This window comes from Tenrec ecaudatus, chromosome 9 (assembly GCF_050624435.1).
Source record: "Tenrec ecaudatus isolate mTenEca1 chromosome 9, mTenEca1.hap1, whole genome shotgun sequence".
NCBI lineage: Eukaryota > Metazoa > Chordata > Mammalia > Afrosoricida > Tenrecidae > Tenrec > Tenrec ecaudatus.
The window spans coordinates 94267541-94283706 of record NC_134538.1 but is presented as its reverse complement, the minus strand read 5'-3'; the positions used below and the strand labels follow the sequence as shown (position 1 = coordinate 94283706).

At 39.5% G+C, this 16166-nt stretch overlaps 1 pseudogene; it reads right to left on the bottom strand.

The window, feature by feature from the left end:
* Nucleotides 1-406: 406 nt before the first annotated feature.
* LOC142456047 (small ribosomal subunit protein uS12-like) lies at nucleotides 407-836 on the bottom strand (annotated as a pseudogene).
* Nucleotides 837-16166: the final 15330 nt, after the last annotated feature.

The window sequence follows — 16166 nt, the reverse complement described above, 5'->3', positions numbered from 1 at the left end:
CTGACCTTTTGTAACAATTATTATTTTTAGTAATATTTAACAATGATTTCAAATCAACATTTTCTCTTTAATCTACTTTTGTCACTATTCTGTAAGTGAGAGTATGTTAAATCCCACCATTTTGATCACCACTATATTCTTCTTTTCCTGATAATTAGTGCAGTGCCTGGTGTCTAAGTAGCTTTGATAAAGTTTATGAGTGAATTATCTAAGGTGCGGTGAACACTTCTTTTCTGCTTTCATCTTATTTGAACGTTATATGATTGGAGTTGTTGGACAATTCTTCCTAAAAATGTTCTTTCATCTGAATTTCTTTGGCATAAGATCTTGGGCACTTCTTTTAAATCTATCCCCATGTTCTTCTCTTTTTATTTCGGGCAAAAAAAAATGTATTACATGTTCACCATCAAACTAAAGATCTTGGCCTTTCCTTCTCGCCTTTGTCTAAGGCCAAGAGGGACACATTGGCTACTTTGACAACCTTAAAGCGGACTCCAGGAATGTCACTGATGCCATGACCTTTGTGACCAAATCCAGCCACCAGAACTTCAGCGTCTTCCTCAATACAATTCAAGCACCCATCGCTGGGCACGGAGACTGTGATTTTCTTGCCCTTCTTTATCAGCTGGATGCGGACACGCGTGCGAATGGCAGAACGTGGCTGCTTGGCTTCCACTCCCACTTTTCCCCACACAATTCCGGTTGCATGGAAGCGCCTCCAAAGGGTTGGCTTGCAGAACTGTGCCCAAATGAGCCTTTTTGTACTGTTGATCATGCCATTTCTGGTCCCGTCGAGGGCTGCGGAGCTTCCTAGCAATATGAAGACACTTGCTCATGTTGGTGGTGCCGCGACTCTATGCCATTGTTCCTGATGTGATTGCTTTCTTGGATTCTTGTCTTCTTGCCACCTCTTACTCTGGGGACAGTCCAATTCCCCTTCTCTGCTTTAGTCGTTTGTCACCATCAGCCTCAGTTGTCATCCTCATCTTCTTTACTCAAATCCTCTCCTCTTGCCCAGACTACACCCCCCACTAGCACATTCACTTCATTCACTTGTTGGTGTGGTTACGTACCCTGTCAAGTGTGCGGGGGGAGGGGGGAGGATTTCTGTATTGTTGATTTCAACTAGCCTCGTGCTCCACCTTATGAAAGAATGGTTGAATCAGCCCCCTGCTCAAAAGTCTTCAATGTGAAAAAGAAGAAAGTCCTCTATATAATCATCAAGAATGGACCTCTGCCCACCCTTGTCCTCTCCCGCTCCCGCCAAAAGGGTCTTCTCGCTATTGCTGCATCGGAAATACGTGTTCTCCTTGCCGGGCTCTTGTATCCATTGCGCTTTCAAACGATTCACGGTCTGTGACGAGGCATCTGAGCTTGTTCCTCACGTATGTCACCCCAAGTTTGTTCTTTAATTTTATTCAACCTTCACTCAAGCGTTTTACTCTCAGAGAAGCTGTTTCTGACGATGCTCTCTAAAATAGCTCCCTGCTGCTCTCTTTATATTTTTCTACGTGGGTCGTTCTTCATTGTTTTCCTAAATTTCATACATTTACTGTATAGTCTTGCCTGACAGTTGAAAGCGGGCTCTGTGAGGGAGGGATGAGGTCTGCGGCATTCCCAGCATCAAAAGTGCTAACACAGTAGTTCTGCCACGATCATGACTGAAGGAATACATGGACCAAGATGCTCAAATTTCAAAGCAGGCATCGTTTCACGCTCCTTTTATAAACAACATAAGTTGTCAGTGCCTTGTGCTAAATAGGGTCAATTTCAAAAATGATTCGAAGTTGCTTGCACATAAGGATCTTGATTCCATGAGTAATGGCGCTAGCACGTGCCATCGAGTGAGATCAGAAGCACAGCGCTCCGTGTATACCTAACTGGGTGGTGTGACCAAGTGCCATGCTCATGTTGGAAGGTATGTCCGAGCCCCCTGGGCAGACCGCCGTGCCCACCCTTTTCTCTCGGGTCTCCTTTTTCACGCACTTTCTGCTTTACAGGCACGATGCCGTGAGCCCTTTCGATGATGCATCAAAAGAAAGCAAGATGAAACCTTACTAACTGCGGGTAAAGAGACTTCTGGCTGTACTTCAAAGGCAGGTTTGTACTAGGTAGTAGTGGACTGAAAATAGGTTTAACTTTAAGCTTTGTCTCGCTCCTCCCTTAGAAGTAAGAAGAGAATCTATACCTTGAACTTTTAATTTTGAACTAGATGTTGCTTTATTTCAATGACATATTTGATTGCATTATCCTAACTTACTCTCAAAGGCGCCCTGGGTGGAAGGAGTTATGCATTGGGCTGCTAATCACAAGGTAAGTCGTGTGAAATCCCCAGCAAGTCTGCGAGAGAAAGATGACATGTCTTTCTACGCCCTTGGTCTCAGAAACCCAGGAAGTTCTGCCCTGCCCTGTGAGGCTACTATCAGTCACGATCAATTTGATAGCAGGGAGATCTTATGTTTCATGTAGCGGTTTAATTTTCCATTATGCTGGGATATTAATTGCCTGAATTATTAAAAGGGTGACATGAAGCACTTATATGAAAACAAGGTTTTTCATCTATGACCAATTTTATATATTTCTGAGGAAGAGTCAGAAGAGATAGGTTGTATATAATTAAGAAATAAAATCATGCCTATTATAGGGCAATTTTAGTTAAAGGTTATAACTTCAATCTATTTGGAAAAACTGAAAACAAGATAAACTCATTTTTTATATAGAGATGACAAATAGTACTCAGTTTTCAGAGAAGAAAGCAATTCATAATTTTATGAAAATATTGACAATTTGGGGAATATTTTATAAAATATAAAAATAGTTCAGGAGGGTTTGTAAAGAAGAAGAACTGGAAACAGGAAACACAAGGATGATGTGGGGATAAATTATGTTGTGAAGTTTGGAATATATGATACAATACTTGTATCAATTGCTGAATGAAAATTAATCTGAAAATCATATTTTCAGTGAAAACTCTCATCCAATCAAAAGAAAAAGCTAAGAAAACAACAACAGTCTGAAATCATCCTTACAGGTGAAGGTTCGTCCTGTTTCTTCAATACAAATGGCCATGTCATGGCTAGATCAAGGAGATTATACAGCTTCCTGAATGAGAAATAAGCAGCTCTCTGACACGGAAATATTCCAGTTAGGATATGTAAATTCAAAACCTGGCATGTGTTTGCCTCCTGTCCAGTCAATGAAATAACTTACATTATGAATTTCCCACTGAGTCAAAGGCATTACTATCTAAAGAATGGGACGGAAAGGAAAGAATGGCATCCAAGGTGTGTCTACTATTAAAAAATAAAAGAAACCAAATAACTAATTGATTTAGTGAAAAATATTATAAATTCCAGCTATGAAAAGGAAGGCACGTTAAAAAACTTAAACCAGATCTTCTTAATCTTGCCCGTGAAAGCTAATGTATCCCTAGCTAAATTTTACAGAGCGAACTGACTGGTACAGAAATTTTGTTGTCCATTTCCCTAGCATCCAACTGATTTAGCATCTTCAATTATGCATATTAATGTAGTCGGCAGTGGTATTAGCATCAGTACACTTTTTCATCAATGTGAATCAGAAATATTTTGAGGTCGCATTACAATTTTAAGTGCTGTCTTAAATTATTGTCAGTTATTTTACTTCTTGCTATGTCTTGTCATTCAATATGCTCATGGCCATACAGCTTTAAAATGATTGAAAACTTATACCATGACATAATTGGTTTCCTTTATAATTTCGTGTACTTTGTTTTATTCCCTTCAAATCATTCTTCTGAGAATTTAGTCTTTTATCAACACCAAAAAGGCTATGACTCACACACAATAAAAAGAAGAGAACCTTTAGTTGGTAGATATCTTGTGTGAAATTAGTATAATGCAGAGATTTGTTTCTTAATCTAACTTTTAGATTTATTTTTATTTAAAAAAATCATTTTATTGGGGGCACTTACAGTTCTTATATAATTCCAGACATCAGTTGTTTCAAGCATATTTGTACATACGTTGCCATCATTGCTTTCTAAACATTTACTTTCTATTAGCGCCCTTGGTATCAGCTACTCTTTTTTTTCCCCTCCCTCCCCCCTACCCATCTCGTGACTCCTTGATAACGTATAAATTATTATTGTTTTTACCTCTTACACTGACTGCTGCCTCCCTTCATCCATGTTTCTTTGTTCATCCTCCTATATGTGTAGGGGAGTGGTGGTGGATCTTAATCTAACTTAAATGGCAAAATGAAGGTAAGAATTGGGGGGTAGGGAGTGAAGAAAAAAATTTCCCTAAAATACAAGGGTAAGTCAAAAAGTATTGTTTTGGTGGGGGGCAGGGAGTTAAGAAAAATAATTTCCCTAAAATACAAGGGTAAGTAAAAAAGTATTGCTATACAATTATAAGAACTTTTAATAAAACAAGTATCAAAATATGAAAATTATTGTTTCTTGACAAGCCTCCACCTAGGTCTGTACACTCTCAAGTGATTCTGAATTACATGATTTACATGACAATTTGGTCTCCCCCAGTCACTCAAATCATGTTACTTTAAAATATTATTTGTATTTGGGTACAATAAAGGTCTGAAAGAGTAATAATAGGGTTGTGGGATACATGGAATAAGGTTTTCCCACGAAATTCTCAAGGGGGGAAACCCTTGTTACTTTAAAACTGAGCAAGTGGATTGTTGTGATAGACCAAAAAAAAAAAAATTCCTCTGTGTAACTTTCCTGGATATTTTTCTCATCAATGAAGGTTTAAATTCTCTTACAATTTCTTCGTAGTAAGCCTCCAAAAATTCACCTGTCTTTTGAGAAAATTAAGATTACATTCTTGGAAGCCCCCAAAATTGTTGCCCTAACCTTTCTGCCTTGAATTTAATTGGCCCAGCAGATCCCATTGGAGGAAATTGTTCACATTGTTTATTTTTTCTTGAAAACACTCAAATAGACTACAATATGTGTTTTATTGAAAGAGCTTGTCTGCAGCCATCCCCTAATCACAGAGACAGGTTTAAATTAGAATGCAGCTGTACATGTAAGGACTAGGACTCTAGTAGCAATATTTTGTACTTGCCCTTGTACATGAAAATGATGTTGTAATTATTTTATTATCCCCATCTGATTTATTTTCCATTTAAGTTGTGAATTTTTAGAGGTTTCTTTTTATTATGAATTAGGTGTACTTTTTATAGAGCTGGTCAGTTTTCCATTCAATATTTCATACATGGTTTTATGTCATTGATTGTAATCTCCACAATGGAACATCATTTCTCCCAGTTCTTCCCTTCCTCTCTGATGGCTGGTTGTTCCAAGGTGTGCTTACCTCCTTCATGTCATTGCTCCCCCGAGAGGCTGCAAAGTAAGCCATGGATGGGAACTAATTTCTAGATCTGGAAAGCGACCAAGGGCCACAGTCTGAAGATTCTTACCAGCAAATCTACTTATTCATTTGTTTTATGATTTTTAGTTTTCTTCCACATTTTTTCTCCTATTTTATACAGGACTTTCTGGTATGGTCCTTTCAGAGCAGTTGGAGGTGGTATATATATCTTCAATTTTCTTTACTCCGAATTGGACGAGACCTATAAATGCACCTAAAGTGGACACTCAAGAACTTTTAAGACCATAATCTTGAATTATCAAAGAAGGATGCAGGCAATGTTTTTGTGAACTATGTTGTACCAATTGGTCTTGGTGTCCCCTGACCTTAACCCCAGACCGACACTGCATTTCCTCACCACTATGCCCCCTTGCATGCTTCACTACACCTCTGATGCATCAGAGGCTGATATCACATGTGTTGATAGCCTCTGTCAAACCAGATATTTATATGTATTACCACACTTGCAGGGCGTAAACTCATAACTCTTATGTCCATAAGAGTAGAACTGTGCTTCATAGAATATTTAATAATTGACCTCTTGGAATTAGATAGCCACACCTTTCTTGTGTGGTGCCTTTGGGTAGATTCAAACCCCCAACTTTTAGATTAGCAGCCGACTGCACTAATTTTGGTACTACCCAGTGACTCCAATAAGGTATACGACTGTCATCCTGGACACAGACCATGTGCCAGAGCAATAAAACTTCATGAACTCTGCATAGTTTCTAGATCATATATGTACATACCTGATAGAACAGATGACACAACTCATTTCCTTCATCCTTGCCTTTGAAGTTGCCAGTTGCTGTTGCCTCCAACTCATGACCAGCCCATGCTCGCTGAGTAGATTGTGCTCCAAACCCAAACGGGGACCTCCTGGAAGCAGATCACCAGGCATTTTGTTCAGCTGCCTCTGATGTGTTCCCCAAACCAATCTTTAAGCCAGAGGCCAAGCAAAACCCCCTGTGTAACCCATGGACTCCTGCCCTGAAATTACACGTGGGAAATTTTTCTCATGGATGACTGGATCCTTAAATATTCTTTATATTAATTTAGGAGTTCTATGATACCGTGAGTTACCCATTAGACTGGTAGTCTCATGGTTGGTGCTTCGAGTCCACCAACCACTCTGTAAGAGAACACCGAGGCTGTCCGCTACTGTCACAATTTGTAATTCTGTAAACCCAAACACAGTTCTGTTCCTGTTCACTATGAATCAGAACCCACTTGAAGGCAGGGTTTTGAGTTTGGGTTTCTGGAATATTAACATACATTATTTATACATTTTTGCTGAGAGATTTCCCCAATAATATTGACCTTGAAACTTAAATGTAATAAATAACAGTTCACTTTAAAAAATCTAAATACATTTAAAATATAAACAGGATTTGCTGCGCTGCAAGTAGGGTGTCTGTCAGCTTCTAGGCGCTCTGGTGGAGGGCTTCGTGGCTTACACAGTGGGCTGCACATCACAAGCTCCGCAGTTGGTGCCCAGCAGCTGCTCCTCAAGAGTGAAAGAAGGCATTTTGTTCCTGTAAGGATCTGCAGTCTTGGAAGCCCAGAGAGGCATTTCTGTCCTGTCCTATGGGGCCACCGAGTGAGGCTTACCTTGATGGCAGTGAGTTTTATTGTTTCATTGCTGACACTCAGCAAGGATAACCGCGGCACAAGAATAATTAATACTAATGCTTGTTTCTCCCCTGTATTTATCATTCTTGAGTTTATGAAGACAGATAGGAATGATGAAGGAATAGAGGAATGATACTGATAGATTATGAAATCGTTTTTATTCTTGTCACAAAAGTATACCCTACAGTTGATACCATTTCTCCCTAATCACAATCTATATGCCAAAATAAACATATGATAACCTTTAATATATCCTAAGGGATCATTTTAAAGGTGCATTTTTATGAGCAATTAAATTATAAGTAAATATATTTCTTTATTTTTCAGTAGGGTAAATAGTTTTAGAAACTATGAAACTAAACCCAGAGGCCTTAAGGAAATATCAAGTTTCTATTTATTTCTTCATTTTAATAGGCTGCATATGAACCACAGCCTGATGATGAACCATGTAGGAGTTCACGTAAATGGAAACATGGGTCATAGCACATGCAACGAAAAAAATCCCATTTTTTTGTTTTAATATGAATAATCAAGTCTTTTCCATCACATTCTTTATCGCTACAAAGAAAGGATGCTTCATGTTGACTGAGACCCAATATTCCAAAATTAAATAACTCATAACTTAAGGTAATTTTTTTAGAATATCTATATGTTGCCTTTCTATAGAGAGAAACCTATTTCAGCATTATTGATAGAAGGGGGATGAAAGTCAATTTATCAACTTTTTAGACCTTGAGTAAAAGTTAAAATCCTCCTCAGATTCATAATCTGTATTGTCAGAAATGCTTTACTCTATTTCACCTAAATGGATATTTACCTTGTTCTAAATCATTCTCTGTTTGAGGCTACATGAAATATTCCAATACAAATAAACTTTTCAGAGCAACATATGAATATTTTGCTTCTTTCATTTATCTATACCAAATACAATTGAAAACTACTAGGACAAAATACTAATGATATTATACATTTGTCTTGCATTTTTGCATTCTCACACTTTTTCTCATATTTAATTTTAATCAAAATTTAGGAGTAAATAGTATGATGGAGACAGTTCATCCCAGCAAGCTAACTGATAACTTTTCAGGAATTTTGTGAGCTGGTTATAAATGCAGTCCTCTTGACTTGCGGAAAAATACCGACAAAGTGAATCCAGGATGTAATTTGTCATTGGAGATGATGTGTCTTTGATCCATTTTGATGTTGGCGTAGTAAGAATGGAACATGTGGGGAAAACACTGAAGATGATCCAATGACAATAACAAAATGTTTTCTGAGGTAGAAAAAAGGGATCTTATAGGTAAAGTCTCTAAGAGACTACAAAGCAAAAAATCAAACTCAATGCCACAGAATCAATTCTGATTCATAGCAAACCTAATGCACAGAGTAGAACCTTTCCGTTCCCAAGGCTGTAAAACGTGATGGAAGCAGAAAGTCTTTCTCTCATAAAGTTTGGAGCTGAGAAGCAGAGAAGGCACAAACTCCAAGGACCTGGGAAGAGCTCATCTAACAGCTGTGTCTGAAGTGACAGAGGCCACTTGGCAACAGATGCACCGGAGGCTGGCCTGGAGATGCCACAGAGCCGAGCAGAGGCTCTGGACCACCTTCTCCCCACCGGTGAGCAGAGATTGGCCGACACCAGCAGACAGGGCCCAGTTGGCAACCATCTCACAGTGTCCGCCTCTATTCCACAGAGAGCATCAACCCATCAGTTGTGGTTGTTAAGTGCCCTTGGGAAGCTTCCAGCTCATAGTGACCCTGTCTAGTCCTGTGTGCTTCCTACAGTTATGTGTGAGCCCGTTGTTTCAGCTCCTGCGTCAACTCATATCACCGAGCGAGCATCTTCCTTTCCCTTCGCTGGCCCTCCACTTATCAACATGCCCTTTGCAGAGGCTGATTTCTCCTGCTAATGTGTCCAAACTGTGTCAGAGGAAGGTTCTCCATCTTTGTTTCTAAGGAGCAAACAAAGGTACCCCAACTTCTTCTGAATTCCCTCTGGATCACCCAGCCAGCATTCTCAGCTTGCCAGCACCTTGAAGGCGTGCCCCCCGCCCCCTTCCCACGCTAACACCAGGAGCTCCAGGGCTTTGGCCAAAGCTGAAGTTCTGTGATCTTTTTGCACTTCCCTTGGCTCTGCTTGCCTGCAGTAGTCCACGCAGGCAGCACCCCAGGCCTTCTGAAAAGCAGTACCCCTTTCCTTCCGTGTACACCCACTTATCAGCATCGGATTACTGAGGTCTTACTTTCTGCTTACTGAGAAACGAATGTGTTGCTGACCCCTTTACGGCCTCAATGACACAGCAACTTTTCTTGCGCCTCACCCCCTAGCCCTCTTTTCATCGCTCCTGCTTTGTCTGATACTTTTTTTCAGGCTTTGAGTAAACTACAGACCTCCCTTTGCAATTCATACGATAGTTTAGCAATTCTTTACTTTATCTTTTTTTGTTAAATTACTGCTGATTTTGAATTCCTTACTGTAATCAGATGGCTCCACCTTCTTTATAATGCACCCCAGTTTTCTTAGGCTAACTCGAACATATTTGTTTCTTGTGATCACGAGAACTGAACAGCTAAGCCGCGTCAACTAAGGAGACAACAGGGGATGTTCTCTTCTGTCTGTGACGCAGCGATTCTGTCCTGAGCTTTGGGCTCCGACAGAATTGCACGAAACTTTCCGCAAGTCCCACTTCAAACGGCACACACCAGGTGCAGAACACTTAGCCCGGGCTTGAGGAACATGAGGTTTGACATATTTGTCAATAGCACCAGGAATAGTTTTGCATACTACAATATTTACCAGCCGCAGGAGAAGGGCAAACCAATGTAATTAAGGTGAAGGGTATGTGAAGTAACTGACCCGGAGAAGCTTAATGTAGCCCTACTTCTATTCTAACTCTGGTCAGGCTCCTGGATCAATCAAAGATCTAGAGCAAAGCTATGTGAAAAGCATAAATAAGCAAAAATCGCTTATGTTTTCCCCAGTTGGATTGTCAGTTACTCAGTTAATTTATCCGTAGAGAAAACATGATAATTTTCAGGATATGCCATATGCCGTGGGACAGCAAGTCAGCTTTACTATTTTTTTCATTTAAGAAAAAAAATACACAAAATTATCTTCAATGGTTATCTAATGATTTATTTCATTACGATGTGTGCCCAACAATTTTCTGCAGAATTAGATTCATACATGCCAGTCCTCTTTGAAATACAAAACTTTTAAAAAATATAAGAAAGGAGTGTTTATGTTCACATATTCTTCATTTAAAGGTGCTTAGTCATTAGTTACATAACTAAAAAGCTGTAAATGTGTTATACAATATTTTATATATAATATATATCATATATATGATGTATATAATAGAATTCTGAAAAAGTCACAATTGATATAATGTGACACTTTCTGGGATTTAAAAAATATAATAAGTAGGTTTAAATGATGTAGTCTAAACTAACAAGGGAGAATTAAAAGTCTGACAATCGATAATTATGCAATAATACTGGATAAAGCAAAGTCCAACGTTTCTCAGTAGAGCTGACTCTTAATTACAGGCCAAGCATCATATAGAATATGCAGTGATGAAGAGCATTTCTGCTTGGAAAAGCTGATTAAACATTAGAGCATGCAATCAATAGGGTATTTGCAGAACATCAAAAATTAGTACCTAAATATTAACCTCCTCAAAGCAAATTGTGTTTAGGTCATGCCACATTAGAGAGTGACATTGAAAGGAGACACTAAAAACGTCTTTATGAGTACTTCTTTAGAGTTGAAGATTATAAGATTAGATTATAAATAAAAATCAAATGCAAGGGCAAAAGCTTTTTAAAAGGCTTAAAACATATTCCTGAAATAGCATTCCACTGAGATCAACGCTTCCACTATCTGGAGGTGAAAAGGATAAAGGCACGAGAGCGTTGTGTGAAGAGAAAGGAGAATCAGTTTGGAATACCACAGAAAAACTCCTTCCTGAATTAAGTACATACATATTTACTAGTCATAAAGAGTAATGAATTTCTGAAGCATTTTTTTTTTACTGTAAGAAGACAAGGCTTCTAGGGAGTATTTTGTGGGTAATTCCTTTAACTTAATTATTTCCAGTTATAAACATATTAGTTCTAAAACAGAATTATGCACAAATCTAGCCTTGTTCAAAAAATTGAATATTTCAGTAAAATTGAAAAAAAAAACCAGGAAAATGTTTTAAAGAATAAGTGATACATATTTTTTATGAAAATATCTGATTATTAATAAATAAGTGCTAGGGGAAAATAGCCAGCAATCTAACTTCATAGCTAGATGAAGAGAAATATGTAGAAAAGCGCGATGAAAATATGCACAGAAGAGAGACAATTGTATGTCTTCATTATTATCTTAAAATAAAGGAAAATGTTTATTTTCTTTTTGAAATAATTCAAGCATACAAACAGAACAATGCTAATATAGATAATATTTTGCATAAAAGAAGTCAAGCACACACACATGCACAAACTCATAGTTTTGTTACATTTGTATGAAGTTCAAATAGTCAAAAATAACACATGCTATTAGAACCAAAGACAGTACTGCCCCTTAGAATCAAGGAGGGTTGAAAACCAGGATAGTTGAAAAGAATTTGTTTTTTTTTCAGCAAATGACATGGAATGTTTATTGTGCTAATTCTTGTTCTGGTTGGACATAGAATAAAGCAAACCAAAGAAGACTGGGTGCATTGGAGTTGTGTTGCTGGCAAAGAACACCGAAAGCACCATAGACTTCTAGAATGGACAAACGAATCTGTCTTGGAAGATGTACGGCCATAGCGCTGCTCCTTAGAAGCAAGGTGGGCAAGACTTTGTCTTACATACTTAGGACATGTTATCAGGCGAGACCAGTCCCTGGAAAAGGGCCATCCTCCTCGGTGAGGTAGAGAGGCCATGAAAAAGAGGAAGGCTCTCAAGGGGATGTATGACCTTGACCCTGTGGCCAAAAAAGTGAAGCTCTTGTTGAACTTCAAAAATTGTCACTGCTCTCTGGACCTCAGCTACTGCTTGTAAAATAGGATATTATACTTACTTCATAGGGTTAGATGAGAATTAAATAAATTAATTTGAAGCGCTTAGAATAGCATTGACCTCATAATATGCACTTCAATAGTCTTACTACAATTCAATCTGACATTTACATGTTTATTTTCAATAGATACTATGATGTCTTAATAAATGCAGATTATGATGATCAGTTTAATTGGGTCTATTCACTCCTTCAAATATCAAAAATCCACAACAGCAAAAACCAAATGAAAAAACTCACTGCCTTCAAGTTGACTCCAACACCCCCCCCCCCCCCCCCCCGCAGCTGTCACAGTGGGGGATGATTGCAGGAAGTGCTCTCTAACAGGCAAATTGCCAGCACTTTCTTCCATGGTATTGCTGGCTGGGTTTTGAACTTGCAACTTTTAAAGTTAGCAGCACATTACAAACCACCCATCAGTTTCCTTCCCCTTCTTCCACCTTCTACCCCTGGTAACTATGAAACTCTGAATCTTCTGGTGTGAGACCCTTCATCTTAATCTTAAAAAAAAAAAAATGAGCGCAATCTCATACAACATTTATCCTTTTGTGTTTGCTTGACTTAATTCAGTACAGTGTTCATCAGATCCATTCATGTCATGAGATCTTTCATAGTTTCAATATTATTCTTTAGCCATGTGTAGTATTCCACTATATGTTTGTACCAAAGCTTATTTATCCATTCACTCACTTATGGGCATTTGGTGTGTTTCCACCTTTTTTTTTACTGTGAATAGTGCTGCAGTGAACATGGACATGCGTACATCTGTTTGTGCTTTAGTCCTTGTTTCTTTAGGGAACATAACAAGTATAGGGATTGCTTTATATGGGGTTTTTTAGGGTACGTAACAAGCATACGGTCATATGTATTTCTATTTCCAGCTGGCTGAGGAAGTGTCAGGCAACCTTCCAGAGAGGCTGTACAGTTATACAAGGGGCACCTAAAACATGGAACTTTGAGCCCTCTCCATCACACTTAAAACAATTGTCAAATCTGAAATGCCAGTCTTGGAAATGGTTTTCTTTTTTAAATCATTTTATTGGGGCTCATACAACTCTTATCACAATCCATACGTACATCAATTGAGTAAAGCACCCTTATACATTCATTGCCCTCTTCATTCTCGATATTCGCCTTCTGCTTGGGTTCCTGGAATCAGCTCATTTTCCTTCCCCCCCCCCTCCCTCCCGTCCTTCCCTCCCTCATGAACCCTTAATAATTTATAAATTATTCTTTTATCTTATCTTACACTGGCCAGCGTCTCCCTTCACCCACTTTCCTGTTGCCCACCCCCCAGAGAGGAGGTTATGTGTAGATTCCCGAGATCGGTTCCCCCTTTCTACTCCCCCTTCCCTCCCGGTATCGCTACTCTTATCATTGGCCCTGAGGGGTTCATCTGTCCTAGATTCCCTCTGTTTCCAGATTCCAACAGTACTGATGTGCATCCTCTGGTGTAACCAGGCTTGCAAAGTAGAATTGGGGTCATGATAGATGGAGGGAAGGAAGCGTTTAAGAACTAGAGGAAGGTTGTGAGTTTCATTATTGCTACACTGAATCCTGAGTGACTCATCTCCTCCCCACTACCCCTCTGCAAGGGATGTCCAGTTGTCTACAGATGGGCCTTAGGTCCCCATAATGCACTCTCCTCATTCATGATATGATTTTGTTCACCCGCCTTTGTTGCTTCAAACCTGGTCCCCTGGGCCCTTCATGATCACACATGCTGGTGTGCTGCTTTCATGTGGGCTTTGTTGCTTCTGGGCTAGATAGCCGCTTGTTTACTTTCAAGCCTTTAAGTCCCGAGACACTATATCTCTCAATGACTGGGCACCATCAGCCTTCTTCGCCACACTTACTTATGCACTCATTCATCTTCAGCATTTATGTGGGGAAGGTGATCACACAATGATGGTTTTTGTTCTTTGGTGTCTGCTACCTGATCCCTTCAACACCTCATGTTTACTTAGGCTTGTGTGCTTCTTCTCTGTGGGCTTTGTTGCTCCTGAGCTAGATGGCTGCTCATTTGCCTTCAAGCCTTTAAGACCCCAGATGCTATATCTTTTTGATAGCCGGGCACAATCAGCTTTCTTCACCACGTTTGCTTATGGACACGTCTGTCTTCAGTGATCATGTCGGAAAGATGGGTATCATGGAATGACCATTTAACTGAGCAAGGTGCTATTGTATTGAGGGAGTATGCGTGAGGAGCCCCAATGTCCACCTACTATCCTACTACTGAACCTATAAATATATGCACATAGGTCTATTTCCCTATAATTGGAAACAGTTTTTAAACTCATCTGTTTGGACGGCTGACAGCACCTCCTTGGATTTTTCTTCTTGTCTCTACATCCTCAAATCATGATCCTTCATGTCCCTCTGCATTCACAGACACAAAAGAAGTCACCCAGAGTGAAGTAAGGTCAGTAAGGAGTGTGGGGCAAGAGAGGCATTCTGTTTTTTGCCAAAACTGACACACTCCGGGGGCAAAACCCCCATGTACCACAAATCAGGCCATTTTGGTAACATACTGTTAAGCTATCTTTTCAGGACCTCTAAATAGAAAGCTTGATTAACAGTGTGACCTGGTGGAAATAACTCAAAATGCACTATAAGTCAATGTTTTTGCCTGTTCAGAAGTGTGTGTTTCCTTTATTTGTACTTGTTAGTGTGTTTGGGCCATGTTTTAGGGCCCTTAAATTTATCTCTATTTTTTTCATCGACTATCTTTACTGTTCTAGAGTTTAGGTCTTAATCCATCTTGAGTTCACTTTTTTATATGGAGTCAACATGGGTCCTGTTTCATTCTTCGGAAAATATAAATCAGATTGTGCCAACACTATTCTTTTAAAAGTCTATCACTTCTTCCATTTAGTGTTTTTGTGGCTCTTTGCCAAAAAACCAGTTTTCTGTAGGTGGATGCATTTATTTTAGGGTTATCTCTTCCTATTTGGTATATGTACCTCTCATTGTATCAGTATCAAGCGATTTTGACTACCAGAGCTATGGAGTAGGTTTTGAGGTAAGGAAGGGAGGGCCTTCTTATTTTATTCTTCTTAGTAGAACTTTTCTTTCTTTCTTTATAAAATACTTTTTATTGGGGGCATTTACATCTCATATCACAATCCATACATTCATCCAGTGTGTCAAGTACATTTGCATATAAGCCGCCATCATCATTTTCAAAGCAATCTCTTCCCACTTGAGTCCCTGATATCAACTCCCCATTTCTTCCCCCTCCCTCCTCCTGCCCTCCCTCACAAACACTTGATAAGCTATAGATTATTTTCACATCTTACATTGTCCTCCATCACCCCTCATCCACTTTTCTGTTATTCATCCCCCTGGGAGGGGGTTCTAGGCTGATCCTTGTGATCGATTCCCCTTTTCTCCCCCAATCCTCCCCTAATCTTCTTGGTATCTCTATTCTCCTTGTTGGCCCTGGGTTTATCTCTCCTGGATTCCCTGTGTTTCAGGCTCTTATCTGTAGCAGTGTGCATGCTCTGGTCTAATCTGATTTGTAAGGTAGAATTGAGGTCATGATAGTAAAGGAAGCACCAAAGAGATAGAGGAAAGTTGTGTGTTTCATGAGTGCTTTCCTGCACCCTGACTGGCTCATTTCTTCCCTGTGACCCCGCTGTAGGGGATGAGAAGGACTTTTCTTATCTTAGGTCTCTTTCCTTTTCATATAAAAGGTCTCTTTCCTTTTCATTTTTCTACCACATTAAAGAAAGATGCTGGGATCTACATTAGAATTGTGCTATCTGTGTAGATTGCTTTCGTTAGGCAAGGAGCCCTGGTGGTGTAGTTGCGACACGTTGGACCACTAGCCTCAAAGTCAGCAGTTTGAAAGCACCATCAGCTTCATGGGAGAAAGATGGGACTCTCTACTTCCATAAAGAGTTGGTCTTGGAAATTCCCCGTGGCAGCTCACCGTGTCAGACAGAGTCACTCTGAGTCTACTTCAGCTCCCTGCCAGTGAGTGGACTTCATCACAGGAACCCTGGCAGTGCTGGTTAATTACCTGGCTGATAACAGAAAGGTCAGCAGTCTGATCTGAGTTTTGCTCTACATTTTTATCCCACTCTATCTAGAAATTTCAAATGTCA